The sequence below is a fragment of the Callorhinus ursinus genome, unplaced genomic scaffold (assembly GCF_003265705.2).
Source record: "Callorhinus ursinus isolate GAN/ISIS: 27379988/994484 unplaced genomic scaffold, GSC_fseal_2.0 scaffold4, whole genome shotgun sequence".
In the NCBI taxonomy this organism is placed as follows: Eukaryota; Metazoa; Chordata; class Mammalia; order Carnivora; family Otariidae; genus Callorhinus; species Callorhinus ursinus.
This window is the reverse complement of record NW_027397066.1, coordinates 93141097-93167989: the sequence shown is the minus strand read 5'-3', so window position 1 is coordinate 93167989 and position 26893 is coordinate 93141097. Positions and strand designations below refer to the sequence as shown.

Genomic DNA, 26893 nt, shown 5'->3' with positions numbered 1-26893 from the left:
GTCCTTTAATTTTTTTCCCCTTCTGTCTTTCTAGTCACACGGAACACCAAATCTGTTAATGATCTCACTTTACCAGCATAATAGGTAGAAATTATTTTCGTAATTGTTTAAACGAAGGGGCATCTCCTCAGCTGACATACATTATCTTTTTCATGATCATTTACAGAAAACAACTGGCCATCCTTTCAGCATTTAAACTTTATCAGAAACACATCCATCAAAATGGCTCATTTTAAAATGGTATAGATGTCTTGAATTTTACAAAGTAGCTACAGTTTTCCATTATTCATGATCATGCCACAGTAGAGCAAACATTTTGATTTACTTATAATTCTTTTTAATTTTTAATATTTTGAAAACGTTTCCCCCAGCTTTATAAAAAATAATTGAGAATGGCTTTCAAAAACATACATACTATCTCTGAAACCATATTACAGATTTTTGAAAGAAGTTGTTTCCACTGAGATGAGCACAGCAAATGCACAGTAGGTTTTTATAAAGCCAATTATGATAAACATCAAGATTTTGTTATAGACTGTTATTGATTAAACTTTATTCACCCCATTAAGTTTCCTCTAAAACTTTATATATATATATAGTGTTTTGCTGTTAGTCCTATCCTTCCTCATTTGATATTGGCTTTCTCTCTTCATATCTTCTAAATAGGTTTTAAACTACTCAATGGCAGGATAAAGATTTACATTTTGTATCACCTATCCAAGTTATATATTAAGTATTAAATGTTAAAGAAATCTACTCAATTGAAAGCAATCATTTGGGGAAAACAGGATGTGGAAGATATTTAGAAATTAACCACATTACATTTGATAGAATAAAACTCACCTTTCTGATCTGCCATTTTCTTAAACTAAAAATGCCTGTCATTATAATTATTTAAATTAAAAACAGCATTCTTGAAATAGCCTACCACTCTATATCGCTATCCAAAACCCTTACCAAAAAAAAAAAAAAAAAAAAAAAACCCAACCAACCAACCAACCAACCAACCAAACAAAAACCACCACCCTTTAACAAACTCAAATCCAAGAATGGCATTTTTGGATTGTTGATTCTTATAGCCCCATGCTGGGATATTTTTTTGTTTTTTGTTTTGTTTTTTACCAATTCTATTTGAATAGCTCTTTATCCCAGAATTTATGAACCTAGAGTATGTTATTTACTGTAAAGATCCTACCCTTACCTTCCAATTTCTAAGAGGCACTAACAGTACTTGGTGAAATTATTTTTATCTTTCCACTATAAGTGATGACATATCTTAAAACAGTTCTTTTTTAATTTATTGACTGAGCCAATAACATTATGATAAAAATGGGGGGCATAATTTCTCCATTCATGTGAAAGACAAGCATAATCTAAACATTTTAAATGTTAAAGTTTTAATGGGGATTAAGGAGGGTACTTGTTGTGATGAGCCTGGGTGTCGTATGGAAGTGTTGAATCACTATACTGTACACCCGAAACTAATATTACCCTGTTAACTAACTGGAATTTAAATAAAAACTTAAAAAAAAAACCTAGGGAAAAGTGTTAAAGGTTTAGGTGAAAGTATTTATAAAGATGAAATTTTAATATCAGTAACAAAATCAGACTGGTAGCTGAGATGTACCAAGTATAACCTTTTGTGTTGCTTAAATTATTTTTATATAGACCAAACTAATGATTTATCATAATGTGGTAATTCCTCACCAAATGTTACACCTACTTGAACAATCTACTGTAGAAATTAATTAAGCACTGGTATATAATAATGTGTTTACAAACTCTTCCAAAAAGATGTTTTAAAATGTCCTATCTTCTTCTCTAAGGTTCTTAGAGCCTTACAGTGCCTTACAGTCTTATAACATGCTTCTTCTTGAATATATATGAACTATTTTATTCAGAATATAAACCAAGATTTTACTAGCTGTTAAAAGAGGTACACTTCTTTTCTCTCTTTCGGAATTAGTTGACTATTTTTAAAACATAAATATTTAATATTCAACAATCTTTTAACATAGAATCATGCAACTTAAAACCTAGAAGCAAATCCTAAAATTTTTCTGTGGCCTCATTCCTTCATTCTAGAGTTGAGATCCGAATCCCTGTACTTAACACGTGTAAAAGGAATATTTAACCACTCTAGCTTAGGGAAAGATGTCCCTAGGTCCTCAATAAATAATTCTGCCGTGCTTTAACAGCATGAATTGTTTCCTGGAATCTTTCTGGCTTGTTAATACATTACCCATTCTACCACTATGCCTTCGATTTTCTTCTCCTTCAGCCAAGCAGCCAAGAATCCCTTTCTCCACCCGTCCCTGTTCATTGTCTCTTTCAAAGCTCATCTTAAAATTCACTTTCCCCTAAAAGTCTTAATTACACCTATGTTAGTCCCTTAACTTGTTCTATCTTTTCGAATAAAGTTGGGACCACTATCAGCTATTTGCTCTTTTTACAGAATATGGCTTGTCTCTCACTGACCTTCTCATAGATGTAAAATACACACAGTAGTTTAAATGTTTGCTAAGTAAATGAATAAAAGGCAGCCACAGATAGGAGCACGAGTGATAATATCAATATTTAACTGTACTACACTGACCTTTTTGCACATTAACAGTAACAGATTTAATAATTTTAAACATTTTTATGCATGACAAATCTTTTATTTCATTTTCATTTCCACATTTACAACAAACACTCTGATTAGTCTTTGAAAAAATATTAACATTGTCTGGAGTTTATTTTCCCAGAAAAGAATTTGTAGTGCTTTTTTTCAAAAGAAAAAAAAATGTTTATAAAGTACCCTGGAACATAAACCAAAAGAGAAACATGTTGACAACCCCTACATGATACTCTTTCTAAATGACTAGCAATTAGGTTCCTACCCTTCTCTCTTTCCTTTATCCCAGGGAAATCTTCCCATTCTTTCCCTAATAGAAAAATGTCCTACTTACTGAATATAATAACACCCATGCTCTTTATCATCAGGGCTGCCCAAAATATGCCTCACAGTGGTATCAAAATCTCACTACTAAGTTTAGTGCCTAAACAAGTATGGGCAAAGGAAAGGCAAATATACACTGCTGGTGCTCCTGTGATTGCTAAAATTTCCTATTTGCTGGCCAAACAGATTTAAATTATCAATCTGGAAGATATCATAGCTGTGAAAATAGAACTTTTCAATGAACAGCTTCATACGTGATCACTCCAGACTGCCAATGCTGCTTTCTGCGTAATCAAAAAAAGGATGAGAGGAGTTTGCAAAAGAGGACATTGCTTCAGAGGTTAAAATATTGCTAGTTCTAGGGGCGCCTGGGTGGTTCAGTCAGTTGAGCATCCAACTCTTGGTTTTGGCTCAGGTCATGATCTCATGGGTTGTGAGATCTAGCTCCGCATCAGGCTCTGCGTTCAGTGGGGAATCTGCCTGAAGATTCGCTCCCTCTGCCCGATCCCCCATTTGCGTGTGCACTCTCTCCCTCAAATAAATAAATAAATCTTTAAAACAAATATTGCTAGTTCTATTTCCTAGTGGTTAACCAAGAGTGGCTGCCGGACAGACTTGTCACGAAAGCTTGGGAGATGTGACGACCTATTTTGCCAACTAGAAGGCAAGGTTAGGAAATACTGTGTAGTACTCATGCCTTAATCATGCCCCCATAGATTGTAAGGATCTCTGTGGACATCTGACAAGGGATATGCTTTCTGCCAGGGCAGAACAATGTCACCACTGTTTCTCAAAAATGCTTCAAAGTCATTAGGGCAAATTACTCAGAAAGCAAATATTTGCATGTTTGGCCACACTCGGAGCAGGATACTTGACTTTGGTTCATGATTTAGAATGTGAAATTCAAAGCCCTCATGATGGGACATATTTGCAATATCCTTCTTAAATTTCCAGGCACTTTTATTGTTATTATTTCATCTGTATTGCTGTGGTTCAAATCCATCAAAAGAGAAAAATGATCAAGGACTGAGAACAGGCCAGCCTCTCATCTGTAATCTTCTGAGAGTAGCTGCTAAAGTCCCTATGCAGCAAAGCTGAAAAACATCCATTGCAGTTTTAAATTTCACCTTTTAAAGAAGAGGCAATGATTATGGAATCATCAGAAAACTAACACCTTAGAGAAGAAATAACTAACTGTATCAGTTCTGTAATTTAACCTAAAGAGTTATATCACAGCTCCTGCAGAGGAATGAAAAGACCTCTTGGCTAGGAATAACTAATCCCAGATTTTGGTTCTACCACTCATTTACCTGCATGGATTTGTGTAACCTTTATCAAATCTGGGTTTGAGTTTTCTCTTTGAAAACAAGGGGGTCAGACTAGATGATTGCTAGATCCCTTCCAGCTCTAAAGTTCTTTACTTCCATTCAACAACACTTGTTTACATTTGAACATATACCTAACAGGTGGTAGTTGAAGCTGACCATCTGTTTAGTTAGCTAGCATGAGAAAAAAAAAAAAAAAGATCAAAAAGAACAACTCAATATCTTGCATCACAGGTTCATGGTTCTATGAGCTGACTACATTCGGTGGCATTTCCATGGCATACTCACAAGGAAAGAGGAAAGGACCGTTGTGTGAAATATGACAAACTCTGTCAGTATCTAGGAGCTCTATTCCAAGGTGAGGACCCTTATGCTCTTGCTCCGCCTTTCCTGAATATTAGCCCCACTGAAAAACTAGAAGCATACTGGAAAGCTCACCCTGCCAGTTTTCTGCATCTCACAATTGTAAAACAACTTTCACCAGGAAGTGGTCTCAGTCTCTGAACCCAGTGTTGTAGGGAGCTTTATAGGATTTGGTAGGACAAGTTTTTGCAAATCACCTGCATAAAATATAGGAATTTTATTCTCCCTCATAGATTTCAGTTAATTTGTTCTTAAAAGGCAAGTGCTGTCTGTCATAATAAAAATATTGAAGAACAGGGGTGCCTGGGTGGCTCAGTCGGTTAAGTGTCTGCCTTCGGCTCAGGTCATGGTCCCGAGGTCCTGGGATCAAGCCCCACATCGGGCTCCCCGCTCAGTGGGAAGTCTGCTTCTCCCTCTCCCACTGCTGTTCCCTCTGCTTGTGCTCTCTCTCTCTGTGTCAAATAAATAAATACATAAATCTTTAAAAAAATATTGAAGAACATATTTTTCCTGGAGTCTTTAAAGAGGCAAATCTGAAAAAATGTTTCACTCAGAATTATGGAATTTAAATTTTTTTCTCTCTTGCAAGTTGTAAGGGTTATTCAAGGATATATACCACACAAATGAAGAAAGGGAAGTCCAATCTCCTTTTAAAAAAAAAAACATTTTATTTATTTATTTGACAGAGAGAGACACAGCGAGAGAAGGAACACAGCAAGGGGAGCGGGAGAGGGAAAGCAGGCTTCCTGCCGAGCAGGGAGCCTGATGCAGGGCTCGATCCCAAGACCTTGGGATCATGACCTGAGCCTAAGGCAAGTGCTTAATGACTGAGCCACCCAGGCGCCGCCAAAGTCCAATCTCTTAATCTAAACTATCACTGCAGCATAAAATGTCCTAATATGATGGTGTTACCACTTTGTATTTGGCAGATCATCATTAATATGTAAGATATGTGCTGCTTTTGCTGAATTTAGAAAACTGTTTAGATTACAATCTACCTCCCCTTACACTCCAAAAACCATGCTAGCCATAATTCAAAACTGATTGTTTGGTCAAATATATTTATCTGATTAAACTAATATTTTATTACTCCTATTGTGTGCACAATTCTCCATGCCCAATCACAGGAAGCCAGGGACAAATTCTTCTAACTTTGGGAACCTGTGGAAAAAAAACTGGAACATTCTGTGCAACAACAGAGACAGCACATTATTTTCTCCTGTGTTTGGACACATTCAATATAATTTCTTCAGCTAAAAGTCAAACATGTAATGATTTTCACCCACTGGATCTGTTATATAACTGATCAATCAGGAAAACTGTTGCATAATTTATAGATCTACAACAGATTCTCTATATTAACACGTGGCATAACTTTTCTAATTGAGGTCAGTATAAATGAGTTTTACTGTGTATGCTGTCCACAAATTAATCAAAAGGAGTATCGCCAAGCAATTTATGTGCCCACAAACATCAATTAACCAATTTAATTTTACATTCCTCCCAGCTATTATTTTCATTCCAGACTGCTGCCTCTTGACTCCTAGTCTATAAAGGAGGACATTCTTTAATAAACAGTGCTAACAACTTGAGAAGTTTTCTAAAGGCTACTCCACATGGTGCCCAGCACAAAGTGGGCACTCCATAAATGTCGTCGACTGACATTAAAGACACTATGAGGCAAGAAGTGGAGGGTGTCCAAAGCAAGCCTAGAGGGCCATGTGACTCGTTCAATGCGGTCATACTGGACTGCATTTTGAAACACTACATGAAGAAAACAATTTAGCCATTGTGTACTCCTACTTTTTCTGAAAAAAAAAATACATATCCACATAACACTCAGAAAATGGTTAACTACTACAGCAGGGGCTTCTCCAAAGTAGAAAAAGTCAAGGATGCAAATAAAAAAGCAGAGAGGGGCTCCACTGCAATCTGACTTTAATAGTTACTTTCTGAAACCTAAGTCAGTATTTTAGTTTACTAACATTTCTTATAAGTTTCCATCTGTAAACCCGGGAGAGTGGATAGAGGTAATCTGGAAAGGATTCTCTTAAGGGGATTTTAAGATGAATGAATGGTACACAGCACAACTGTTGACCACTTCATGGGGTAAAGTCTCATGCCCAAAGGAACAACGTGTTTAGACATAACTCTTTACAATAAGCTGACCAGTTATGCTCTATATGATACATGCCACAGTTGTCTAGACCTATCTGTCAAAATGGTCTCTCACACGCCATGGTAGTTAGACACCATGCTTGATCATTAGGAGAAGATAAATAGGAGTGCTGTCACAATGAGAATTTATAATCAACTTCCCCAAATAATATCTTAAGTATATAGGAAACTCCAACACTAAGCTCAAATAAATTATCCATGACTGAGATTAGCAAATAAAAATTCCATTTATCCTTTCCATACTTCTCAAGTCTCATTTCACTTAGTATATGGAGTTTCCCTTTGATGGTTCACAGACATTAAGTTTCATACATTTATAGATGACATTTGTACATTCACCCTTGAGGTTCTAGAAAAATAGCAACTTTTCAAAAACTTTTTGGGATATGATATACAATATGAAGGCTTAAATGTTTTGATACATTTGTCAGTACTGAAAAAATTTCTTCAATTTAAAATAGAGCCCAGTTCAATGTAATCATATACTCAACTATTTTAATCTATTGGTCTCAAAGTACTTTAAAATAACTTCCCAACAAAATAAATGCACATGTACACATGCACACACACATACACACGTGCACACACACCATTTGAAATGAAACAGGAGACACAGACATGTGAAATACACTGCCAAGCTGGCGTATCTGGGTGGCTCAGTCCATTAAGTGGCGGTTCTTGGTTTAGGCTCAGGTCATGATCCCAGCAGGGTCGTGGGATTCAGCCCCATATCAGGCTCCAGGATCAGTATGGAGTCTACTTGAGGTTCTTTCCCTCTCCCTCTCCCTTCATCTCCCACTCCCTCTCCCTCCCCCATCCCCCCCAAAGCACTCAGCGTGCACTGTGCACTCTCTCTCAAATAAATAAAATCTTGAAAAAATAAATAAATAAAATTAAATACACTGCCAGGCTATAGCCAGGCTTTGATCAATTAAGAACAAGTTCAAGTTCGGGTGCCTGGGTGGCTCAGTTGGTTAAGCAACTGCCTTCGGCTCGGGTCATGATCCCGGAGTCCCGGGATCGAGTCCCACATCGGGCTCCCTGCTCAGCGGGGAGTCTGCTTCTCCCTCTGACCCTCTTCCCTCTCGTGCTCTCTGTCTCTCATTCTCTCTCTCAAATAAATAAATAAATAAAATCTTTAAAAAAAAAACAAATTCAAGTTCAAACTAAATTTTTTTAAAAGATTTTATTTATTTATTTGACAGAGAGAGATATTGCAAGAGAGGGAACACAAGCAGTGGGAGTGGGAGAGGGAGAAGCAGGCTTCCCAGGGAGCAGGGAGCCCGATACAGAGCTCCATCCCAGGACTCTGGGATCATGACCTGAGGCAAAGGCAGATGCTTAACGACTGAGCCACCCAGGTGCCCCTCAAACTAAATTTCTAATACTAGTTCAAACTGGAGCAGATATAGGCATTTATCAAAATTACCAATTAAACCTGACTTATTATGAGGATGGTAACTGATTTCCTTGTACTACATTAAAACATTAAATCAAGAAGTTTCCTTGATTGTAAAATATGGTATTGCTAGTTTAAAAAAAAAAAACTATATGTGGAGTGTGCATTTAATCAAGAACTAAATTAACTACAATTACAGAATGATAGACTAAATTAAATTTATTTCAAAGGCTGAGAAAACTGAGAGCACCAAAAATAATCTGAATTTCATTGTCCAACTGATATTTTATTTGGGTTCTATTTCAAGATCTCTCTAGAGCAAATTTATTCTATGCATCTTAAAGTATAAATAATTGTTTATACTAGAATAAATATCCTGGTTATATATCATTTGTTCCCTTGGATAATGGGAAATTTTTTGATAAAGTTTTTAATAATGTCCTACTTTTTTTTGGAAGACGGAATAATTTTACAGGCAATCAAAAACCCTGCGAATATGAAAATAAAAATATTATAATATCAATTTCATTAACTCAATTCTTCTAAAATTGTGTCATTGTGGTCTTATGTCCTCTGAACTACAATGCTATTGGCCATATGCTGTAAGGAAGGAATTTCTGGCTGAGCACTACCAGCTGCCACTGTTAACTTTAGTATTCCTATCTGTATAATAATGAGCCTCAGTAAATAGACTCTTGTGCTGATGTTTGTGTATGTTAAATCTTTAGAGTCGTAAGTTTATAAATCATGCTATGAGGTCAGCATATGATTTATCTTCTCTGCAGGAAGGTAAGAAAGAAATAAAGAAGGAAGAAGGGAGGAGGGAAGGAAAGATTGTAAGTATAAGAAAATGCAGATCTAGCTCCAAAATTTAAGAAGGGCTTTTTAAGAGCAGTTATTAAAAATATTTTTAATAAATATGTTTTTCCTTTTTACTAGTTCTTTAGAGCTAGTAGTTGAATATTCTCGGGGCTTTCCTAAGTCAATAAAGAATCTCTCCCCTAAGCCAATGTTCTCCTCAAACCTGCTCCTGGCTCAGCTGACCAGCACCCCTATATTCTTTGTTGCTCAAGCTGGAAATGTTGATGTTTTTGACATTCCCTTTCCTATACATCTAGGCCTAAAGAATCTGCTTTTTTTTCCAACCCTTAGCCACTCCATCATTTCCTGGCTGAATTACTATACCTGTCTCCTAAACAGTTTCCTGCTTCTAGCCTTGCTCTATTCCAATCCATTCCCCACACAAAAACCAGAATGAGCTTCCCAAAGCTCACATCTACTCAGGACACTTCCTATAATCTCCATGATAAAAGACAAAACCTTTGAAGTGCTATAGAGTCCTGTATGATCTGGTCGTCCTTCCTCCCCCATCTCATCTTTGCCCTTTCTTTTATATTTTCTTCTGGAGTTTTATAAACAACTAATCCTCCATCTGGATCACCTCCCTCCCTCTCTATATTTACAAGACTTCTCTTGGAACCCTTCCTGGCTAGCAAGATGAAGGACCAATTGTAAACATAGAGTGATCACAGTGATTGCTACCCTGCACTGTAATCATCTTTTACATGCTTGTCTTCTTCACTAGGCTATGAGCTCATGGTGGACAAACATTATATTTTGTGTGTTTGTTCCTAGTACTTCTGACCGTGCCTCTAATATAGCAGACACTCATAACTGATTACTGAATAAAACAATAAAAAATCTTTCTTGACACATTCAAAATATGATTGTTTTTCACAAACATTTATTTCATTCATCCCATAAATATTTATTCAGTACTCTATGCCAGGCCGGAACACGTCATTTAAATAAAAAGAGGCAAATAGGCAGTACTTCTGATGTACACATAAATTCTTCAATAAATCTCTGGAATGGCAATCTGCAGCAATCTATTCAATTACCAGTAAATGCTCCTTTGTTTGTTCGTATTACTATTCTGTCAGCTCTTGTTAGATTATGTTTTCAGATGTTTGATTTTGTCATGAAGGGGACTAGGCACTGAACCTACTCATAATCACATTATTGCAAATGGCCACAAGAGCAATAGTGGCCATAAACCAAAAGATGGTTTATTAAGTAAGGATAAGACTATTGATCACAATAGTGGATATTGTGGGTATTTCAGCCATGCCTAAAACCTATGGAGAGCAATCACTGCTAAGGCCAGAGAAATGTCCCAATTGTTCTCTGGAAGTACAAATAGATTTCTCTTACAATGACTGTCTATGTGCATGTGAACGCGCATGCGTGCGCGCGTGCACACACACACACACACACACACACACACACACACACACACACACCCCTCTGTCACTCTGTGGCTTGGCCATCATGGGCCTCTAAGGTATTATGTGCAGTGGAAACCTCTTTTAATTCCATTCTTTCTTTCCATCTGTAGAGCTACTCTGTGTCCTTTCATGATTGGCTCCCATTTTATTGATGATGATGGGTCATCCATAGATCTCTGCCCTTACTGTCACATCTAATCCTCTTCACAGACCTCACTTCCTTTTGACCATGACCTTCTCTGACATTACTTATCTATGACACTCAATTCTTTCTCCTCCTCTCCACTGTTTTTCTTTATTTCTTCATATATACCTTTACTTCTAACATGTTTTACTTTCAGTGCAAACACTAAACTTTTGTAGGCAACAACCAATAATATAGCAAATTCATAAATGCAGAAATACCTCACAGTTATCAGCCTATGGCAAGCAGTCATAGAAAAGACATGCATTTCCTGTTTTTCTTCATGATAAACAACAATTAAAGTGCTCAGGCAGAAATCCTCAATCTTTGCACTATTAGACATCAGTAATTCAGATATATGTTAACTGCAGTAAAGGTGCATTGTGAAGAAAAAAAGCACCATAAAAATTCAAAGTCTTGCCTTCTTTTTCATGACATTCCAATGTTTTAAATTAGAATTTCCAATTTCTAAATCCCTATGGAAATATCATTTATTTCTGACTTCATATTTTGATAACTCATTAGACTATATGGCAAAGTTCTAATCAAATTTTGTCAAATTTTACTAAACACATAGGTCACATTATATTCGATCAAGAAGTGTGTCATGACAATTTAATTTTATACTAAATTCTTCCTAAAAAAAGAATTATCAATAAGAGTAAACGTAGCTTCCGTTAACCACTGACATTTTAAAATGTCAATTTTACTGAAATATTTTGTTTCTATTTTGGTAACATTCAATTTTCGTTGCCTTGTTTTATAACCCAATATAGCTCAGTTTATTATTATCCCACACTAAGATAAGGGATGATGGATCTTTCTGTGTTATAAAGGTATCACACAGGGTGCCTGGGTGGCTCAGTTGGTTAGGCAATTGTCTTCAGCTCAGGTCATGATCCCGGACTTCCGGGATCGAGTTCCCCAACAGGATTCCCTGCTCATCAGGGAGCCTGCTTCTCCCTTTGACCCCTTCCCTCTCATGCTCTCTCTCTCTCTCTCTCGCTCACTCTCTCTCTCTCAAATATATAAAATCTAAAAAAAAAAAAAAGGCGTCACACAGACCCCTGACCTCAATGTTCAGCAGAGCGGAAATGGCATTTAAAGACCTTTATGTGCTGACTACCTTTTCGTGTCTGTAGCCAACAGTACCCCAGTAGTCTTCCTTTTCCAGTTCACTATGTATTTATGACCTTGGGTTCTCTCTGTGGTCCAGTGAAAAAACTAACTTTCAGGAAATTCTAGAACTACTTCCATCTGCAGTTTGATAAACTAACTTCATATTAACCATTTGAATTTGGGGTCTGTGAGACCTACTTCATCCGTCCCCCACTCTTATAAGAGATTCCTGTTGAAGACATCTAGGACTTAGACATCTCCTTTGATACTCTTTGATTGTCAGAGATGCAGGTAGTACAGATGGTTTGAGCACTTGATAATTCTAACCATCCTGTCTTCCTATAATCTCATTATTGGAGAGCTTGTCGCTATGTAAACCACATTATAACCCTTAAGAGGCTCACCCTGTCCTGTTTGCTTTGTTCCTTGAAATGCTAGAAATATTTTTGTGTATCTTAGTGATATGTGATCCCATGCCTGGCATACTCTGCGGGGCCCAGTGTCTGCAGCTAGATCTAATCTAAAGCCAGATCCCAATTGTCCTCATGGGCTGTGTCTGGTGGAGACGGTACCACCATACCTCAGGTTATACCTGCAAAGTACAAAGTTGCTCTGTGGAAGGATTCTATGCTTTAAATTTCAATACTTTTTAACTTACAAAATTTGTTTTCAATTTCACATGGCTATGAAAAGGACCCATTCCTTTGTTAAATCTTATTAAAATGATCATTCCCTGAAGTACATACTATAGTAAAACTGCAACACTGTAACTTCAATATATTGAAAACTTAGAGGACAAAAAGTAAGGAGAGAGATATTAAAACACATATAAAAATAAAATTTTGAGAAATATGTATGAATATACATGTATGCATACATATTTACATACACATCATACTTTATGAACAGAATTCTAAGCCTGGTTTTTCTCAAGTAAGAACCTACTTTGAAATGAGCTAATTAGAAACCACCACCACCACCACCACCACCACCACCACCCTCTAAGGAAGTTGTATTAGAGTTTATGGTCTGATAGTTGTAACATCTCAGAATAGTATTCTATTTTTTTCTTTTATATGGTAGAGACATTTTCGTAGTCAACTTTACTACTCTGTTAGGTCAAATTCTTGACCTATTTACTCCATGGCATTAAATGATAATTGAGCCCAAAGAGGAAAGAGAAGGAAAAAAAAGAAAAAGCCTTTGAACCCTTAAAGCTTTTGTCTATACATTTCACTCTTATATCTTGCCCGGATGTGTTTTTATCCCTGAATCATCCATGAAAATCCATGTGGCTTCACACAGAGAAAAACTGCTTCTTTAGTATATGTGGAATCACAAAGGTCCCATTTAACTCTACTGTGCTTTGGTGTGCAGGAATGTTAGAAGGTTTTAAACTCAGTTACAATATACTGCTTGTTGGAACAGAAGTGTGTCTTTGGTGTTCTGTTCTACAGGTTTCTCTCCACTTGAGAGTCTGTAAAATACTCTGACATGACACAATCACGTGACCAGTCTTTAAAGTCTAAATGAACATCACACTTCAATCCTTGCTTTTTATTCCTTTTGCATTACAACGATGGACATGCCTTTTAGCAGCTTTCAAACGGGAGAAACCTCTACATATCAGAGGAGGGATCCTTCAAAAGTTTTTATAAATCAATGGAGCACCAATCCATCTTAGAAGGAATGGAACCTAGATGTCAGCCATGCGACCTACATCTGGATAACCTGTGTACCTGAGTCACTAGCACACGGACACTCATCACAGGAGCTTGCGTGACATTCATCAAAACAGAGCAGGAAGAGAACAAGGAACGTTACTGAGTTCAATCCTGCTTTAAGGCAGCTAAACATGTCATTAATATGTACTGAATGTAAACAAGAATCAAGGCTAGGAGGAGAAACAATGCAAATAGGAGTTATGAGAGGATGTTGCCAGCCTGATGTAGTAGACTTCGTGTACTCTAGACGCATGTTTCAAGCCCTACAAAGATGAGAAAACTTGATTGAAAATAGGAAAATTAATAGTTTATTAAACTATTAATTAAGGGGGTTTTTAGAGTTTTTAGACATTAGTGTGACTTTTAGATGCAAACATAGTGAATTAACATTTAAATATTACTGGTACAAAGAAAGATAAAAGATATTTCTCCAGAAAATTCTTTTGTCCCATCTTTTGTAATGTCTTGAATTTCCTTGTCAATATATGCAACTGAGAAGAGCTGATCACAAAACGTTAAAAGCTCTGGTTATGTGTCATTCTGTAACAAGTGCTTATGCTTGGTACAATCTACAAGATACCCAAATAAACTTCTCTTTCTAGGTTTGATTCAGAAGACTAACCTATGACAAATTTGAGTTCAGGACACAAAAACAGTAATTTGATATTTAGAATCAGAAGGGTATTTACTGTGTCTAAGGCAATGTGACATGATATAGGAAGAAAATCAGTGATCATTATGGGCTCAGGAAGCTAGTCAAATACCCTAACACCAGGGCATTAGGCTGTTCTAGGCAGGATGTTGTTCTCATCTTGTGTATTACAACTTCAGAGGACCTGAGCTTAGAAAAAGAACCTAGAGTTCCCCTGGGTAACCACATTTAGGTATTACTATATCATATAGTCATTTACAAAGAGAACACACATATAATGTTAATAGAAGTACTTGTGTGGTTTCCGATCAGTAGTCAAGTACTCTATAGCACTTAAAATATATGCTCAATTTACAATATCATTATACACTTGATTATAACTAAGAACTTAGTGTCAAGAGGGAACCAACATTACATATCTAAATATTTTACCAAGCTAGATTAAGACAGGCAAGTCAATTACTAAAGGCAGAGAAAACAGAAGGAAAAATTTTATTGAGTTTGGCCATCCGGTAGCAAAGTTAATTAAAATGAGAAACGAAGTGCACTTTTCAGAGAGACCAGGGAGTGATTCATTAGTTGTGAGAATATTATCTGTAGATGGAGAGCAGCTGCCTGCTCATGAAAATTATTAGAGAATCAAGTATGGTAAATAAAACAAAGTTAATTCTCACAGCCAAAGTGAAAAGGATAACTTGGTCATACATTATCCGCACTGCAGCAGAAGCAGCATATTACACAGGTTCCTGTAAAGATTTATGGTGTGGCTTAGTTACAAAAAAGAAGCAAAGAAGTAAGACAACTATCCAAGTAATTCAAACTAAGTAAAATGAAATCTTCCACACCAGTAGGAAGATGGAAAATGCTAAACAAATGTTAGTTGTCAATGTAATTTTATATATTACATATTTAATATCACCAGCAAATAAACAAATACACTTCCACTCATTACCAAAAAAATGATCTTTCAAATAATAGTTTTACTCAAAAAGAATTCAGGAATAAAATGAAAAATAAGTAAAGCACTGCATCAGTGTCAACATCATCTATGTCAAGGGTGCAGACATGGGATTTATAAAGACCAACTTCAGATATTTGGAAAAAAAATTATCACAAACAAAATACTGTTCTGATAATTTTGGTTATATCATTCAATATACTATACAGAAGTTCTTTACATGTACCATTTCCTAAAACAGCAATTTATGCAAAACCCTGCAGAAATACATTTTTTAAAAACCCAAAATAATCCTGTTTTGCATTTATAATTCCATTGTCTTTAAAATAAATCACTGAAAATAACATAACAATCTCTTTTTCTGAATGCATCTGGGAGTTCAAGAGAGAGCGAAAGCTATTCTAAACTATACAAGGTGACTGTGTCTCTTAAATTTTTCCTTCTGTGGTGACTTAGACACAATCAGTTAATTTTTATTGAATTCTGTAGTTAAAAATAATTCACTAATAGAACTTTTGACAGTTTGAACTATCAAATAGACTAGATTCCTGACCTTTTTATTAGTTAAAATTTACATGATTTCTTCCAGATTTGTTAAGCGGAATTCTACTAGAAGAAAAAGCTTTTCCTTCTCCCTACTTATTCATTTATTCAATCATTTATTTCTGTTAGTAAGAACTCATATGTATTTATTTTATTCTATGAGTTATAATGCCTTACTTTCATTATTATTTTGTTGCTCAAGTTTCTCTATAGTAGGTCATTGGGAGCTCCTTCATGTGGGCACGCCCTATCATTTTCTGAGCACTTATTTTCTTGAATCGGCCATTTCCTCCAGGAAGTTTCTGGTTCCTTCCATTGTAAAATGGTATTTAGAAAAAATCTGGGTGACATATGCTCATCACTACTGAGGCATGATTGTTGCCAGACCCTCCCAGTGGACAGAGCTAGGAAACATATGTATGTACAGACACAACACACATCTATATACATTTCCCTTTTATGTATACATATATATATTAAAAGCAATGAGTTTATACTGATGCTCTCATGGACATTTTTAATCCTTTGAGAGGTAAGTATATTTCCTTTTCTCCTTCTCCCACATAAAAAAGTGGGGAAACTTGGTAATATAATAATGAATAATATCATTGAGCACAGTGATTTCAAAAACATTGTTTCATTTTAGTCCTGACAACTACTCTGTGATATACATATTCTTAATTATTAGAGTTCATTATTATTAACCCAGACTGACCGAAAAGAAAACCAATTTGAGGATCAGATCACCAGAATGCGGTAGAGCTGAGCAGTATATTCTGACTCTACATTTCATACTTCTTCCACTATACCAAACCAGAAAGATAACATTTTTATTTTTTGGCCTTTTATATATAAATTTCCTGTATTTAAGTATGACAGACATCATCTTGCCACCATTTCAAATTCACCATATAGAAAGCAATGCAGTTTTATTTTCCTCCTGAGTTGCGCTTGAACTTTTCCTGTTTCTGTCAATGACACCACCATCTTTTAAATATCATTGAAATGTGTAATCTTAAATTATGTTTATTTACCTCTTTTTTTTTCACTATTCCCAGCTGAGTGCTAATATCCATCCTGTTTACCTCCCCACTGATTTTCCTGTGCAACTCTTCTAATCCTGCCCTGTTCATCTCTCTTGGATTACTTTACAGGCTCCTGGGTGACCTCCACTTCCTCCTCATAATCTTACATTATCATGTGACCTTCTATAGTTTCTTTCTTTTCTTTTTTTCTTCTTTTTTGCATTGTTGAGTTCAATTACCTCTTCCTTCCTGTGCAGTCAGCATTATTTCCAACTATCTACCAACTCTTATCCAGCCCTGCCACTCTGGTCATGTCATGCCAGGCTGTTCATCAACTCCTGTGCGTGTACTCAGATGTTCCCTTCAGGTAAACCAACCTTAACTATCTTCCCAAGGCCCAGCTTGAAGTCCCCAACCTCTATAAAAACAAAAAGCTGTAACATCTGATCTAGCACTGTCCTCTACTTTGTCCCCATTGACATTAACCTTAAATACCTATTTAGAAAAGAAATTGCTTGAGAAAAAAAATACTCTTTAACTCAACTCTTAACCTAAAATTTAGCTCATACTAGTTATTTATTTAATAATTCTTTGATCCAAAGGACTGCAGTATCCTGCATTATATTACACATGTTGTATACATCAAATTTGCCTCGGAAATAGAGGAGATGAATGATGAAAAAGGAAGCATGATAATTTTTTTTATCCAACATAAGAAGGAAGAGAACCAAACAAGTATAATTTGAAAGAGCTTCTGGTTGACTCTAAGTGGAAAATGTAATCAAAACTAGAAAGCGTAATTATCTGAGTTTCTTGACTAATCGAATTTTATAGAATTTTCAAGATAATTGGGGTCACTAAATTGTTTCATAAGCTCTTATACAACTCACTATGGAATACATAACCCAGAAGGATCATGTGAGAAGGCCAAGTGCAGTGACTAAAGTGCATCTCAGTTATCAAGCTTCCTTCCATGGCAAAATATTTCTCATATTAGAATTCTTCTTCTATCTCCCCAGTGCTGTTTTCTAGCAGAAAAGCCAGAAGTTCTGAAATATTGCTTTTTGTGTTAAATGACTGAGTATGAGTGTTTTATGTTATATAAAAGGCCCTTATACAATTTGATAAAATGTTTGTAGCCAGAGAGTCGGCATCTGCCACTTGGTCCTTTGTCATCTGTCTTCTCCCCAGTAAGGACAACCTGTGCTTGCACAGATGTCTTTTTTTCTTCCGCCCCCCAACACCCAATCTTGGATTCCTGTCCCTCAGAGCCCACACTGACGCCCCGTGTTTTGTAGGTGACCACCCTGAACAAAAGTTTCTCATTTCCCAAGTGACCTCTACTCTCAAAGGAGTTACTGTTTCCAGGTAACCTGTTCCACTTACACTTTATTGGTTTCAGTTGTTTCAGAATGTGACATGGTTTAAATAAGCATTCTGGCCCAGTTTGAGGCAGGAACCGTAAATAAGGAGGAAGTTTGTGACTTCTACTCCTGGAAGAACTCAGGCAGTGTCTTATTTTCACTGAGCTGTACAGTTGAATGGTGTGTGAACTGCTGAGGTTTAAGTGTTTACAATGGGCTCTGGTTCATCATAGCACCCTGCAGTTCAAAGGCAGTGATCATGACTGCCATTATATCTTTGTCACATGATAATATTGCTCTGTGGATTTGTAAGTCATGGTATTATCAGTATACAGAGGATTCACAGAAAATAAAGGAACCACAATAAACTTTTCTGCAAAGTGACTCAAATCAGCATCTGAAATACAAAAGAAAAACGACCACACAGTTTCATAAGATTACTTCATTTCATATATATCCTGCCTTAACAACTTCCAGAAAATTTCAAGTACCACAACAGGAACTATTTCCTTCCATTATTTCTTCTGCCAGATAAGAACTTATAAACACAAGACCTATTAAAGAAAACATATATATATATATATATATATATATAATAGACAATCTCCAATCCAACTTAATGGCACAAATAACATTTTATTCTTGTTATGTGTGAAGGCACCTATTATCCCAGGTGGTCTGAGAATCCCTTGGTTGAAGGCACTGTGTCTTGGACATAGTATGAGCTCAAAAAAAATTCCTATTTAATAAAGAAAAACTTGGAGATTCCCCTGAGTACCTCAATCATTTATAAAAATGAAAAGAGGCAAAGACATACAAGAACAGAAAGAATTCTAACACATCCCAAGTCCTCATCATTTTATAGCTGTGAAAACTAAGGTCAATTGTTTACCTAACATCACAGTTAGTAGATAGAATTAAACACAGGTCACCTAAACTTGCCTTTATGAGCTTTAGAAGTATCTGGTAATTCTGCATAAATATCACTTATTAAGTTAGTAAACACCTTTCTGGTATGTTGCCTATTCTTTATAGATTTACATCCTACATCTACTTCTAATTGTGCTTAACGTCTTGAAAGCGTTGACAGCTACACTTGGTTTCAAACACAAAAGTAATATGTGATCTTTGTATTCACAATATAGCTAATGTAGATTCTCAGAGTTCATGTTTGTAATGTTAATATAATTTTTCAAATTTACACTAGAGCTTAAATAACTCCCCGGAAATACAGACATCTGGGAAAACCATCATTATTCCCATACAGATACATAAAAAGAGAGGACATTGTCAGTCCAGATCTCTGCCTTGTTTTTGTTTTTCTTTTTTAGACTTATTTATTCGAGAGAAAGAGAAAGAGAGAGAGAGAGAGAGCACGTGTGCAGGCACATGCACACAGGCAGGGGGAGGGGCACAGGGAGAGGGCGAGGGAGAGAAGCAGACTTCCTGCTGAGCTCAGAAGCCTATGTGGGGCTCCATCTCTCGACCCTGAGATCACAACCTGAGACCACGACCTGAGCCAGAACCGAGTTGGAAGCTTAACCAACGGGGCCATTCGGGTACCCCAGATTTCCACCCTGTTTTAGACAGACTATAAACAAGTGAGTTAAAATGGGTAATTAACAGGTCTTTATGCAAAATATATAAAAGCTAAGAAATATATATTAATGTAAAATTATTAATGTGAAATAACACTATTATTCCCAACTGAATAAAGACTAGGTTGATACATTTATAATAATTTTTATACCCTGATATTTCTCTTCTTTAATACTACTATTGAGATGCTCCCCATGACATAAGCAGCATAGTAATGATATACAATAAGGGAACTCCTCTAGAAAAAGGCTAGGTTGAATTACAGTGAAGCCCTAATGGGAAAGATAAAGGGGAAACGGAAGCGGTAACTCCAACTGTGTAATGCTAAAAAGTCCACTCCAGAATTCCGTACAAACTGGTGGGGAATTGCCCTGGCAGCAGCTTTGGTGAACCGGGAAGAGAGCGAGAAAGCGGTTGGTAAAATATTCATGGAAAAAACAAAAACGTAAGAAAGAAACAAACAAAAAACCTGGCACTGTAAGAAGTTGATGAATTAGAAATATTAATAGAAATATCTGAAGAATTAAGGGAGATAATTCCTCTAGGGGTTGCTCATTCCTTTTTCCTCCCTTACATTCATGCCAATGTATATGACTTTTGAAAAGATACAGGAAACCTATCAAAGTCAGTACACCAAAGAAAAAGTAGCTGTTGACTCGCATGAGGAGTTCCAGAAGTGTTGACATCTCTAAAGGTTTGAGGACGCCAAGGCTGCTAAGTTACCAATTAAATCCCTAGGACATTTGCTTGAGTTTATTCAAAATAGCAATATCTGTTTAAGAGATAACTTTTAAATCACATTTTAGTGGCCTTCCTTCAAAAACCTAGCTGATATAACTCTGATTTTCTTTGAGCTTAGTTAACGTAGAACTCAGAAACACACAAGCCTCATTCCTGAAGATTACTCTATTTCAGGCAGAGATGGTCATACACATCATGAAGCTTTACAACTTAGCTCTTAAACGCTTGGTTCTTCCTCTCTATGCTCAGAATTAATTGGTTATTATATACACCAATTAGTCTCATTAGACTTTCAAAAGGTTGCCAGGGTGCCTACTCTTAACAAAGGGAAAAATTTTTCTCAATGGCAATTTAGAGTTATACTGATTATTAAAAGTAAATTTGTTATTGTTCCAAATTCAAAGATGGGGCAGAGTAAGAGTTGGGGCTGGGGGGGTGGGGATAGAAATATTTATTCCAGTGGATTCCAATTCTGGGAGGAATCACCAGGGGAGCTTTAAAAATATATAGATTACAGTTTCCTTTCTCTCTTAGTCTACCCCAAGACTCTGATTTATTATAACTGGGATGAAGCTAGATCACTCTGATGAGATTTTCCACAATACTGTACACATTTGAAATTATGAGTCATTTCTGGAGAAAAAGGGTCACACTCAAATAGCTGATGATTCCACTGGCAATTTATGTAGAACTTCAAAATTTGGGAATTGCTTTCTTTGTACTATCCTTTATTTTAATGTATACATGTCCCTGTCACTGAGAATAAAAGTATTTTTACGTGCAGAAGAAATTATTTTGAGAAATACAAATGAAAAAGGGTGACATAATGGAAAATGTAAACACAAAAAGATCATTAAATCTGTGAGTAGAATGCTTAACTTCCCTGTATTTTCACTGTCTCCTACAATACTTCTACAAAATGTTGTCAGTATTCTTTATGATGTCAAAATGTGCTGGAAATATCATTATTGATGAATGAGGTAACTTATCAAATTAAAAGTTAGATATTAAATATCACCAATGAATTAATTCTGATTTCTTTCAAGACAAAAACATTTGTCTGAACTCAGATTAATGTTAACAAGAAGGGAAAAATTACATTGGGTTGTGTTTAAAGTTTTTAGATACCATAAATAAATTAAACTCACTCATACTAGCTTCTTTACATTAAGATTATGTCTTTTAACAGTCTTCTTAAACACTTATCTCAAGCCATATAATTGCGACTATTTTTGCCACAATCCCACAAAGTCACCCTAAGCTAGTCGTCACCCACTCAATGGTTGAAAGAGGTTCTTTACAATTAAAACTAATAAAAACCCACACATACGGTGCTGGCAAAGAATATCATTAAGAGTGCATGCCATTTATATGAAGATAATTGTTCTAACCAAGATAGGGTTTGTGAATTCAACTAAGAATGGGAATAGGAGTGTGACAGAAGAAAAAAGTGTTTAAAAAAATCTTGATTCCATAGAAGCCTCCACATGTAAATAGATATACCTGAACATATTTATTTAGACTCAAATGGGAAATCAAATCAGCAAAAGTTTTAAGTTTTTATTTATGAGTAGACATTAGGACATAAGAATAGGAAATGTCTAGATAAAGCTTAAGACCTCACCAATCTACCTTATGTTAGTGTGGTTTCTGTTAGTACTGATATATTGATGAAGGGATTATAAGAATTTATATAAAGACAATTTGATGTAAGTCCTAAAAATGTTATTGGGGAGGCACATGGGTGGCTCAGTCAGTTAAGCGTCTGACTCCTGATTTCAGCTCAGGTCATGATCTCAGGGTTGTGAGATCAAGCCCCGCATTGGGCTCCGTGCTAGGCGTGGAGCCTGCTTAAGATTCTCTCTCTCCCTCTTCTTCTGCCTTTGTCCCTTAAAAATGTTATTGGGATTTGCCATCGCTGAATAGTTCTAGCATGTAATACATTATACAAGACCACACTGTTATGTTGTCATTGTATTTTTAATCACATTATATTTGGTTTGGTGCCCAGAAATCTTTGTGTACTTGGGTCTTAGCTAAGTATCATTGCTCTCAGAGTTGGCCTTCCATTTGGAATCAGGCTGCTGAGTGCCTAGCAGAAGACTCAAGGAGAGAAAGGATGACCGGGCTAGTCACCTTCCTCCTACACAGCAGAGTTCACCCACAAACCACCAGGGAATGGCACAGTCACCCATTATCTTCAATGTTCATTTACAACTCATTCTTATAATGCAATTCAAAAGTTATAGAATACATTCCTCTCCACACTTGCAAATAACATTCTTCCATTTTAATAAAGTACACTAATTAGTAACTTTAAAAAGTATCCATCCCTCTATGTACCCTTACGACTTGGTGATAAGTACATTGTATATACTGAACAAGTATTCTCATTGTCATCAACTTAATAACCATGTGGACAAGGAGAATATAGTGGTGGTTGGGGGGTGGAGGAGCGGGTTCCAGAGGTTACCCTAGAAGCAGTGAGTCTTGTTCCCTTCAAGATAAAAATTATCTACATAAAAAAATAAAAGCAAAGAACTGATCAGAACTTTCTCTATGAAATTCAATAAAAAGGACTTGGAAAAAAGTTTGCTTTCTACGTGATCCCCTACAAAATCACCTTTCTGTGTCAGTTTAATAAATGTGAATATGCAAATACATTTTGAAGTCCTGATAAAATTGTAAAAAAGAATAACATAACATAGTCTATCATTGACATCAATTGCTATAATCTAAGGAGCAAATGTTGACTTTTAATAGGTGATTTTCCAAGAAATTTCATGAAATATCTTGATTCTGGATAGAATTCTAGCTATTCATGATAGAATCATAAACTTAAATTTATAGTTTCTTCTCAAACATGTCATTTAACTTATTCTCATGGTAATTAAATTCCTTTCAGTTGTAGGAAGGTATTTTGAAGATGAAGAAATTGACAGATTAAATGATTTACTTATGCCCTACATTCAGTGTAGGTACAAGACCAAGAAATCATTACCTCTTTTCCCAGTGAACTTTGGAGCCTGGGTTCAAATCCCAACTCTGCCACATAATATTTGCATATGATTAAGCAAGTCCCGTAAGCCTGAGTCTCAGTTTCCTTATTTGTAAAATGGTGAGAAATAATCCCTAATGTATAGACCTGTCTCAGGATTAAATAGTACAATGTGTGTAAAGTGCCAGATACAGGGCCACATTGGTACTCAATAAATATTATCTTACAATTTTTTTAATTTTATTTTTTTATTAAAGAATTTATTAATTTATTTTGACAGAGAGAGAGAAAAAGAGACAGCAAGAGAGGGAACACGAGCAGGGGGAGTGGGAGAGGGAGAGGGAGAAGCAGGCTTCCCGCGGAGCAGGGAGCTGGACGTGGGGCTCCATCCCAGGACCCCAGGATCATGAACCTAAGCCAAAGGCAGATGCTTAATGACTGAGCCACCCAGGTGCCCTTATCTTACAATTTTTATGGGAATCATAAACTCTGGCTTTTTGAATAGTATAAATTAAAATAAAAAGGATGAACTTCTTAAGCATTACAATGCTGAGAACTAGTCATACAAATTGCCTCTTATGACATACGATTTCAGTGAGTGTTGTAGACACTATGATGAATTGGAGAATGGTTTGTCCATGCTGAGACATGGAAAAAATATCTATTGTTTGAAAATAGCTGGTTATCATAAGTTTAAATGAGAAAGATTATTTAAGTATATGCATTATTTCAAGGATGGAATTGTTTGGGGTTTTTTTTTGCAGATTATCTGAAATTATGTTTTTCCAAATTTAAAAAAAAATATGTGATTGTAGAGAGAATATTATACTCAAAGTCACTTCCTACAACTGTCTTAGAAGTTTGTGAGAAATCATGCCTTTTGGCATCCTTCTCAAGTCTAAAATTCTCAGATTCTAGTGTAGAAATAAGACAGTTGGACATACAATGAAATGACTCAAGTTAATATAAGCTAATAATTAGAAGAGGAATATCCTTATTCCTATAAAAACCTAGAATGTCAATGTATTTTTTTGAGCAAATAAATGTTAGTTTGCTTCAACTAATCTTAATCTTGGTCCCTTTGCTTAAAGGCAAGTTTTATTCTAGCTCTATCATAGTATGACACATATATAAGATACATTTGGTACATATTATATTTAAATATTAGCTATCCAGGCTATATAGCTCAAAGCCTGAACATTTTTATTCTAAGATAAATTCTGCCAATAATGAAGTTGAAACTAGGTCTCCTCCTATACAAATATAGCCATTTTACAAAACCAGACCAACTGACCACGTGGTAAAGGGCTTATAGCTAGGCATGCAATGTGTTTCAAGTTTACAGTAATTAAAATTTATTTAAAATGTTTTATGGACTACAAAATAATAATGCAAAGATTCTTTTAATCAACAGCAAGGTTACAAAAGATTCTTAAAATGAGATCCAAATATGAGGCAGCCTAATTGATTTAATACTTAGTAATTTATACTTCAGTCAAAATCTTTTCAAAATCAGCTTATTTATTTTTTTCAAGCTCCATCGCTGGCTCTTGTCTGCATTGGAGCAGGTCTCATCTGAATTTTGCAAGAAAACAGGTTCATTAGCAAGACACTTTACAAATGGATATGTAAGTGATACTTTTAATCATCACTACAAATGATGCATTTCTTTATAGTTATAAAATGGCAACAGCAGGGGAGCCTGGGTGGCTCAGTCGTTAAGCGTCTGCCTTCGGCTCGGGTCATGATCCCGGGGTCCTGGGATCGAGCCCCGCATCGGGCTCCCTGCTCCGCGGGAAGCCTGATTCTCCCTCTCCCACTCCTCCCCCCCACCCCCTCCCTGGCTTGGGTTCCCTCTCTCGCTGTCTCTTTCTCTCTCTCTGTCAAAATAAATAAATAAAATCTTTAAAAAATAAAAAAATAAAACATAAATAAAACGGCAACAGGAAACAAAGTATAATTCTTAGATTACTTTCTGGAGATGGTGTTCCAGAGTGCCACCAATAGGTAACTACCCTTTTCTCATTTCTTTATGAACTACCATTCTCTATACCTTAAAGAATAATAATGAGGTCAATTTTTCTTCTCTCAGACCAAATTTTAGAACTGGCTCAAGTAGTTATGGGTGGGGAGCTAAAAAATTAATCTGACACAGGTAAAAATCTCAGCCACTCTTTTAGCAAATATTTGTCGTGCTCTGTAAATAAATACTCATATAATACCACAAGCATCTGCAGTAGAAAAGGGAAAAGGTTGGGTTGGTATGCTTAAAAAAAAAAAGAGAGCGGGGATAAGAACAAGAACAAATGACAGCTATGCCATTATTCCCACAATTTTCTTTGGTTCTAGCTTAATGGTATCACCAAGATGTGAAGATCAGACAATCCTGTCCTGTGACCGCATTATTAACCAATGATCTTGCCCACCGTGTTGGATTCAAGCTAAAGCAATGCAGCATCCAAGCAACTGAGATTATAAACAACTCTTGGCACTTCTCCATTTTACTGATGTAGTCTTTCAGTTTTAATAAAGTATAGAAAAGGGGGAAAATGAACCAGATACAGAAAGAAACCAGAGTGAGACTGAGAAATTTTCTAGGTGAATGCATGGTACTCTAGCTACGCAAAGTTACTAGGTCACAACTGAAGGCTGAACAAACACTCTTGACCAGGAAGTAACACACTATGCTTGGGAGAACATAAGATAAAAAAGATATAATCATAGGAAATTGCTTTATGTAGCAATGTTCCACTTAGAGGATTAGAAACAGACTGTAGTAGTTGTCAAGAAGGAAGCCGACTCCCACAAAAAGGGTCAATAGTACTTTTGATATTATAAAAAAGAATGACTGCATCCTTGAAATAAGGCCTTCTAAAGCTCAGACAAGCAACATTAAAGTTTTCCCCCAGAAGGGAAACTATACTATACTGCTAATTTTACTTAATTATGTTGCCTAATAATAGTCACTTAAGCTAACCAGTGGTGAAATAAGTAGTAAAACTGACATGGGATGAATCCCCATGTAGTAAGATCTCAATTCAATGTGGGTCCTCAAGTGTCTTTCCAAAAATGAGGCAAAGATAACATCCCCCAAATGGAAAGGTAAACATACCTATTACTGAGGAAGGGAAAAAAAGGCATTGAGCATATGGTTTATTGAGCATCTGGATCCGCAGTGCACCCCCAGCCCCGGAGTTATGTTTAACAACAGCTTGTGTACAAATCACTATTTTTATGCTTTGCTAATGTAATATGCCATTTATCACATTCTGAAATTATTCGGTGACCTACTTTGTTAATTAAGGCATTTCCAGAGCTCTCCTTCCCCTACAGAACCGGACCCCTGGCTAAAGAAATATTTCAGTTCCAGCAGGCTGTAAGATTATTTCCATTTAAAAAAAAAAGAATATTTTAAAAGACAGAAAGAGACAAGTCTATAGTTTAATGTAAAGGGAATCAATGTTTCTTCCCATTATTTAACCTTGTTCTTTT

At 36.0% G+C, this 26893-nt stretch overlaps 1 protein-coding gene across 17 annotated transcripts in view; it reads right to left on the bottom strand.

The window, feature by feature from the left end:
• The window catches only part of ANK2 (ankyrin 2), a 318537-nt gene that overhangs the window by 220901 nt on the left and 70743 nt on the right, over nucleotides 1-26893 (bottom strand). The window lies entirely within an intron of this gene.